Here is an 8193-nt window from a genome sequence, read left to right on the forward strand (position 1 = left end):
TTTTGATTGTGCATTTTTTTTTTAAGAAACACATGACATGATTATTTCCTGATTTATAGACTTGAAAGATTTATTTATGTTTTTCTTTTTGGATACTAGAATTAACTTAAATGCCTTCTGAGTTTGAAGTTAAGCATTTGGACAGTGCAAGCTGCATAGGTGTGTGTTCATATGCTTGCGTACTCCACCCGCCTGGCGTGCGTACTCTTACACACCCCGTATGGTAAGAGTACGCAAGTGCAACGGTTCAGAAAATGTCAGTTTTAGACCACTTCCATTTACGCTGAAGGATCGTTGCCCCATGGGTTGATGGCTAATTCAATGAACTTTAATATTCCCTATTTGCGATTTCTTTCCTTCAAATATTAAACAAATGAGAGCAAGAAATCCACTAAGTGCGTACTCTTATACGACTTCACCCTATACGATGGATGAGCTATTTTTTCTCATGTTCTTGTGTAATGATATTGTCCAAAATGGTATCAGAAGATTATTTCAGAGGGTAAAAACAAACTATGAAGCCCTATATCCCGTATGTCGGTTTTTAAAAAAAGTGTGGGAAATGGGCTTCAGCATTGTGAGACGTTTGAAGTTTTTCTTTCATATGGTGGCTTTTGAACTTGACCTCGATCGGAAGAAACTGAAACACATTTTGGCCCTTTCTTATAGGTATCTTGTTTTGGCCGGCAAGAATTTGAAGTGAGGCGAAATATGAGTTCTGTTTTTCCGTACGAAGGCATAGGTAATAAAAATATGGGAATATGTATTTTTCCTTTCAGAAAGTCTTGCAGAAATAGGTACTGCTTATGAATTAGATATTGATATGGATGTCGGGTCAGGGTGGTATTGGTCTTGTTTTTCAGCAAATTGAAATGTCCCATTCGGATGGTTTGCTATGGGCATTGTAAATGATGATCATTTTTTCTTAGCTAGCTCTTTGACATGGGTGTAAGAGCAGACAAAATATGGGTGGAGGATGGGGTCATGTTATTGTCATTGTCAAATAGTCAGCCATAACTTTGCTGGGTCAACATGATTCTTACATTGGAAAGCCCGGACTAGATAAAATAAATGCTCTGCTGAATATGACCAGCGTAGTAGTGGGATTGCACCTGAAAATTCATTGCACATCTGGCGATCTGGCATAACATCCTCTCTAGAGCCGTCCGCAGGGGAAATCTGCTGCTAAATTGACCAGACTACCGACTAAATTTGGCAACAGGGCTTTCGCTAAAATAAAAAATCTGTAGCCGCCCTGCGCCGTAAATTTCAGGTGCCAACATGCGCTGAATTCGGCGCATGTGAAGTTACGCCTGACATGCACTGAAAGTTTTGGCGCAATCATGCCACTATGCAGGACATTTTCAGCATAACGTGAATTTTTCCAGTCTGGAGCCAAATAGTAATGTCAGCACTGAGAAATTAGGATGTTGTCAACATAACCTTCAACATATTTGTCAATTTTAGTTACAATTTATCACTAATGGGTACCTATTGTTATCATTTGGTAGGTACCTACATTGCATCCTAGCTTGTCATCATAGCAAACATGCAGATATCTAAAGAAATGTTTGTTGGTCCTTCTAAGCTGTTGAAATTTCTCCACAGTCAACACAATGCAGTATGCTGGGAGCACAAAACGAAGGCATCCGTGGAAGGAACAGCAATGCTGGGAGCAGGCTGTTCGCAGAAAGTGATCAGTAAGTTACCTGTGCATACTGCTGTTTTTTTATACAGGGAGGGGGTTAGAGTTTAAACATGTCTCAGCAAGATTATTGCATGAAAATTAAATGATATTTGAATGCTGATAATTATAGATACTAGAAAGAGTAATCATAAAGCAGGCATTGCACTTCCCTGCAAACACCTGAATGAGCTGAAGGCGGGCATTGTATGAAGACAGATGAAAATAACGAACATAATCTAACCAGGCCTGACCTTACCTACTTACCGACAACCTACCAGCCTACAGCCTAAATACCTACAAGCTACCAGCTTACCACCAGTCACAATGCCTTCAGCTGTTCAGGGAAGAGCAGCGTCTGCTTTACGACTAGGTACTGATAGGCGGGTAACGAAACTGATTGGTTCCAGCCAGGAGTAATTTTCCTTCTAAAGAAAACAAAGTGTTGATTATATAACAGACTAAAGAAAAATATAGTCTGCTCCATACCAAGCTTATGGTCTAAGTTGCTTTGCCAAGTTGCTTCTTGGTTCAATAATGTGTCTCTTAACCCTCGCCCTGGCAGGGGGGGGGGGTTGATGCACCCCCCAAGGTTTTTCGAAGATAGCGTAAAAACGGCGGCGCAAAGTTGGCACAGCCTACGGGGCAACCCTTTTACATATGACCTGAAAATTTCAAGTCCGGGTGACCTTGGTCAGGTCACCAGGTCAGAAAAACCGGTACAAGGTCATGGTCAAGTTTCAATTTTCTTTTTGCACCTGTCGGCTGTCCAACTCACTGTTTTGGACTGATTTCCTTCAAACTTTCAGGATGTGCTAAGTTCACCGAGTTGTATAACATATAGTTCGGGTTTTTTGAGGTCACTGACCTGAGGTCAGTTAGAGGTCATAACGTCGTAATGTTAAGCCTATGGGAAAATACTAAATTCGGAAAATACTGGAGATATCCGCTTCGTTCCATCACTTTTGTGCTTTGAAACCATAGTAGTTAACAGCAGGTCACTTGGTGCTTCTTTGTTTGGTGAACTTATCCATTGGTCAGGTCAAATGAGGTCAACTGAGGTCAAATGACGTTTTTGCCAATAACTTGGCACATAATGACGCTAGAGTTTAAAAATGGTATCATTGTGTTCCTGGTGATCAGCCGAATCGAATGATATGCGATATGATGCAATTTGGGTAACTTGAACTTAATTAGTTAATTAAAGTTTACTTAAAAATTAAGAAAAACTTTAAGTACACTTCAGCAAACAACAAGGTATATCATTCGACGCGCCTTGACGTGCTGATTTCACTGGTGCTTTTCTTTTTTTCTATCTTAATTGGATCAAAAGTTATAAGCGAAAAACTTTTGACCTGTTTTTAGCAAAAAATTTACATTTATATCCCCCAAAACACCTCCAAATATTGACCTAGAGCAACCAAATTTGCATAGGGGCGAGAACTCCAGGGGTCCCACCTACCTACCAAATTTGGTGTTTCTAGGTGCCATAGGAGCCAATCGCGAGGGGGGGTCGCATCAACCCCCCCCCCCCCTGCCAGGCCGTGTTATGAAAAATGCCCTGCCAGGGCGAGGGTTAATGTAGGAGCTATGCACACATAAAGCATGTGTTGTTTACAGCATGGTACTTCGGCTGCAAGCTTGAAATGGAACAGACTTTAGTCTTATCTGCGTATGGTAGCTCGAGCAGAGGTATTACATCTGCTTACGTGTCCCGTAGCAGCATTTTACACCTTGTCCTGCTCTCCCACAGAGCGCGCAAGCCACCAGCCAGCTGACGCAGAGCCCAGAGGGCGGTCGCCACCAACATCCGCACGGCGCAGCTGCAGAGATGATTTCTGCCATGGAGCAGCATCCGCGGCTCCATAACATCATCCTTCCATCATTCTCCATCATCATTCCCGGAGCTCACCCGGCGGCGCCCGCGCCCCGCCTGGCCGTCCAGCTTGCGCGCTCCGCCGCGCGCCGCGGGCCCGGCTCGCCGGAACGTCCGGCTTAGTTCGGCGTTTGAGGCGCGGCGGGGGGCACCGTCTCTGTGCCCTGCTCCGGGTCCCCGCCGCCTGCGGTCTCTTCTGCTGCCGCCACTGAGGGGAGCGGCTCTTCTTTGAAGACGGCATCGGTCGACGGTGATGCTGGCGGGCCGGTGGCGCGTGCCCCGTCGGCAGCGCGCCTCGGAAGGACGCTGGTGACGACGAATCTTCATCGCCGTCGGCACCGGTCGCGAGCGAGTCGCTGTTTAGTTGGCCTGCTACAGACTTTGCTGTGCCAAAAAGTGCGACTGTGGCCAGACTGGTATACGATTTGTCAGTGCTTACGCCCCTCTTGCCGTGCCGGCCGTGCTCTTTGCCGTCTATTGAGGATGCGTTAGAGTTATCGTTTTGGGGTTTTATACCGGTATCAAGATTGATTTAAAAGATGGATTTCATCACATTCCTCGCGCACGTTCCACACGTCCTTTTGGTGTTTTGTATGATGGTAAAACGTGCTTATACCTTTTCTCTGTTACCAATGGGCCCTATTAGGTACTGCATCTCCTGCATTATTAGGTAGAGATGCAGTACCATTATTAGGTACTGCATTATTAGGTACTGAAGGAGATGCAGTTAGGTACTGCATCTCCTTCGGAGATGCAGTACCTAACAGATGCTTTCAGTGAACTTGTAGAGTCGAGATTTAACGTCAGGTGTTTGGCGTATTTAGATGATTTTCTTTTTATGTCCAAGGACGCTGAATGGTATCGCTGCGTTTCTGACTAGTGTTGGGTTGTGTATTAATTTCAATAAATTAGTTCTCGTTCCGTCGCATGTTTTTACGTTTCTTGGTGTGTCGATTGACTTTGGGCGTGATTCTGCGCGTGTTCAGGATAATGCCTTGTCACTATTGCGGGATGGCCGTGGTCCAAGCACAGTCGCTGTGACAGACGGTTCGATGTGTCGACCAATCATGTTGCTTCGTTTTTGGCGCCTTGTGTGTTGTCCGGTCTGTCAAGACTCAGCTGGCTCAGTCTCGACTCTGGCTCTGGCTGGCTCAGTCTCAGTCTCATCAGAGAGCGAAAGGAGCTGCGCGCGCGGCTGCAGCAATTCATCGGCGGCGGCGCTGTGAACGCTGTGTCGGCGGCGCGCGAACAGGAGCTGATCGCGCTAAACGAGGACCGCCAGCAGCTTGTCCATCTGCAGCAGCTGGTGTTGCAGCTGATGGGCGGCCAGCAGCCGGCGGCGGTCGCTACCCCCCCCCCCCCGCCGGTCCTGTGTGCGGGGACCGCCGCGCCCGGCAGTGATGGAGGGTACTATGGCGGTGTTACATTCCTAACTGTTGTCACATATCAACTGAGAACCGTCCGGAGGCAGTTACCGCCGGCCGGCACCTACTCACCGTGGCCGTATTTTTTATATGGAGAGAGGAGAGAGAGGAGAGAGTTGTTCAGAGAATATCAGGTTGTTAGAGAATACAGTGTATATTTATTATTTGAATCGAGCGAGTCGCGTGTTCCACGAGCGGGACTTGGAGCAAAAAGCTGGCACTGAGATACAACGAACAGAACGTGGCGTCGAGCAGGAACGCCCCCGGCTATGTACACGGTGCTGCTGGGCGCGCGACCAACAAAACACGGGAATGCATCAACATCAAAGACACACGGTACATCAAAGCCCTCCGCGCCATCGCTGGGTCCGTCGGCACCGCTAGCGCTTCTACAAAACAAGCACGCACACAGAGACGCCATTTCCAAACGCACGCATACACAGAACAAAAACGCACACGCACGTCCATTCGTTTCACTCAGTCACCCATGAACGGCTTGGGTTTCCGGACGGTCACCAGCCGGCGGGGCCGCGCCGCGGCAATAGGCGTGAGTCTCCTCGTTGAGCTTGCTGAGCGCGCTGCCACCGGAGGCGGACGGGGCGCCGCCGGCCGCGCCGTCCTTCGCGTCGCTCACCTCCACCTCGACCCCACTGTCGGAGTCCTCGGCGGCGGCGCGCCGGCGCAGCTGCTCGCAGATCTCCTCTGTGACGAAGGTTGCGCACTTGGGGTCGCGCATCAGCGGCGTGAACTCGAGCTCTGGCCGGCCCTGGTGCAGGCGCCTGGCGCAGGTACTAGGTAGTGCTCCGTCAGCGGCCGCGGCTGCACCACGGCAGCGCGCGATGCTCGCACAGCTCGCACTCACGCTCCACGGGAGCCGGCGCCGACTCCGGTCGCCGCCGCTTCACCGGCGTCGAGCTGGCCTGAGACGAGCCCTTTGCCGCACTGCCCGAGCCCGTGTGAGGGATGATTGTGAATTGTGATCTCGTTGTTGATTTTGATGGGCTGTCCGGTGGCGGCCGCCGCCGCAGCTGCCTTCCTACGGCCAAACGACTCCATAATCTTCTTGGCGACGACAGAGTGAGAGCTGTAGACGTCATTCTCGAACTGTTTGTATACATATGCGAATGTGGCCGTACAGACGGTGCACTTGTAGGGAAAGGTGCACCGGGTTCAGCATCACAAGGTGGTCCTTAAAGACGTGGTGCAGGAGCTTCCACTGGTACACCTGACGCACACAGAGAAAACACGTCACCGGTAAATCCCAGTTTGAAGTGAAGGAAGATGTGCATGAAATCCTAGGACCAGACAACTCGCAGGAGGGAAGTCCACAAATGACGCAACATCACTATTCACTACAACCTCGTATCGCACAGCAATGTAAAATCATTAACGGTACCTAATGGTCTCCCTAATAACCAGTGTACGTGTATCTCCAACCCGAGCCGCCTCCCCCTATAAGATCAAGACTTGTACCATGTGTCCTAAGTAATAAGTTCACCTGTATCAAGTTCACCTAGCACCACTTTTCTGAAGGAAAAGTGGTTCATGTTTTAGTGCCATCTTTCATTATAGAAAGACAATGATGTTGAATGTGTTTTCTGATGAACCACAAAGTGAAAATCAGTGATTTATTGGTGCATTGTATTTAAGAATTCCTTTTGAATTATCATGAGCAGAGTTGAATACCTCCTTTTGCACTCTTTAGAAAATGAAGAGACTCACAAAACTAAAACATGATTAGAAAGAACACATCCTTAGAAATGTTTTGTGTACTAACCATATTTTTTTCACAAAACATTTATAACTTCCACCAAACCACACAATGAGTCAGGTGAGATTATCTTACATTAGGTAAGGTTAGGTAAGGTTAGATTAGGTTGTATTATTTCTGCTTGTAGTGTACCTGACTTTTCAAGGTAGGTACATGATAATTTTAATTGCAATAATCACTTTAAAGTATATATTGGCTAGCAACCTAGATAAAGGCTAGGCCACACATGGCAATTAAATAAATATTAACAATTGTTTCATGCTTTCACATCACATCGTAAGAAACATTCAGTTATTTACCTTTGGGGCTCGGGCTGGGCGGTGGGTGAAAAGTTGAGAATTCTTCTTGCCCCTCGACCACCTCCTCTCCTCACCCGTCCTCGTCCTCTCCCTCGCTCACCAGGCATCTTCACCTGGAAGGTAGGCATACAGAAATGGGCCAGTCTGCAAAACGTGGCAGGTCTTGACAATATGTTGTCGGGGCACACACCACAGGTTGTGGCAGGTTTGAGGAATTTTGGGGCAGAAGCAAGGAAATCTGGGGCAGAAGTTGAAAGCTTGTCACAGCATTGATTTGTTTCGCTTCTCATACTTATTAAATGATGCACTTCATCATTATATCATTTTCATCATATTCATGAGGGGCCCTTATGAAAGGAATTGGTTTGCCCAGGTCTCGGCATTCCGCTTTGGGCAATGTTTTGCCTGTCCCAAACATCTTGTCACGGATTGAGCTCCCTGCCACACTTTGAAGACTGGGAAATTGGTGCTGGAATGGAAACACTATCAGATTCATGACAATTTTCCAATACCACAGGTATTTGTTATTCAAATAGCCTTTGTCTCAACTTAGTCTATCACTATTCATATAAACCTGGAAATAGTCTAGCTTTTAATATCACATGCCAAAATACATGCATATATATACCTATCAGATGAATCAGAATTGGAATATTTTAAGATATAGATAACATAACTCATTAAAACAGGCAATTGAAAAAGCGTAAACAGGACATACATAACCAAAGCAAGGATCATTGTATATTTCAATTGTAACATGCGCGCCGTTTATGGCGACAAAACCCGCTTCCATATCTTATGACCTTGAAGTCTAGTGATGTGTCAACATTGTCGCTAGACATTAGCCGATTGATAATTTATGATAATCGATAATTTTTTTACGCGATTCACGTGATGATAGCTTGCCAGGTGAATTCTAAAATTTCGTTTTATCCAGGGAAAAAATCATGGGCCAATCTGAGAAAACTTTTTGAAGGTGGCAGTCTTCCTTTAAAACACAGCTTTTTTCATTGGCGGGAAAAACGAAAACGGACGTCTCGCTCATAACAGCGAAAAAGGTAAAAAGAGATAATCTGAAACCATTACTTTATTACGAATAGATGGTGCTCTATGAAATAAAGAAGAAAAGAGAAGCATAG

The 8193-nt window shown here is 46.6% G+C and overlaps 2 long non-coding RNA genes across 2 annotated transcripts; one reads left to right on the forward strand and one right to left on the reverse strand.

Annotated features, from left to right (window-relative positions):
• The first annotated feature begins 547 nt into the window (after positions 1-547).
• On the forward strand, positions 548-4485 carry LOC122384363. Its single transcript, XR_006257023.1, has 3 exons — positions 548-742; positions 1609-1700; positions 3438-4485. It is a non-coding gene; the product is annotated as an uncharacterized LOC122384363 (long non-coding RNA).
• A 909-nt stretch (positions 4486-5394) lies between these two features.
• Positions 5395-7770, reverse strand: LOC122384364. Its single transcript, XR_006257024.1, has 3 exons — positions 7683-7770; positions 7055-7167; positions 5395-6209 (listed from the first exon to the last, which is right to left on the reverse strand). It is a non-coding gene; the product is annotated as an uncharacterized LOC122384364 (long non-coding RNA).
• Between the last annotated feature and the right edge of the window lie 423 nt (positions 7771-8193).

Source organism: Amphibalanus amphitrite, unplaced genomic scaffold (assembly GCF_019059575.1).
Source record: "Amphibalanus amphitrite isolate SeventyFive unplaced genomic scaffold, NRLGWU_Aamphi_draft 000187F_arrow, whole genome shotgun sequence".
NCBI lineage: Eukaryota > Metazoa > Arthropoda > Thecostraca > Balanomorpha > Balanidae > Amphibalanus > Amphibalanus amphitrite.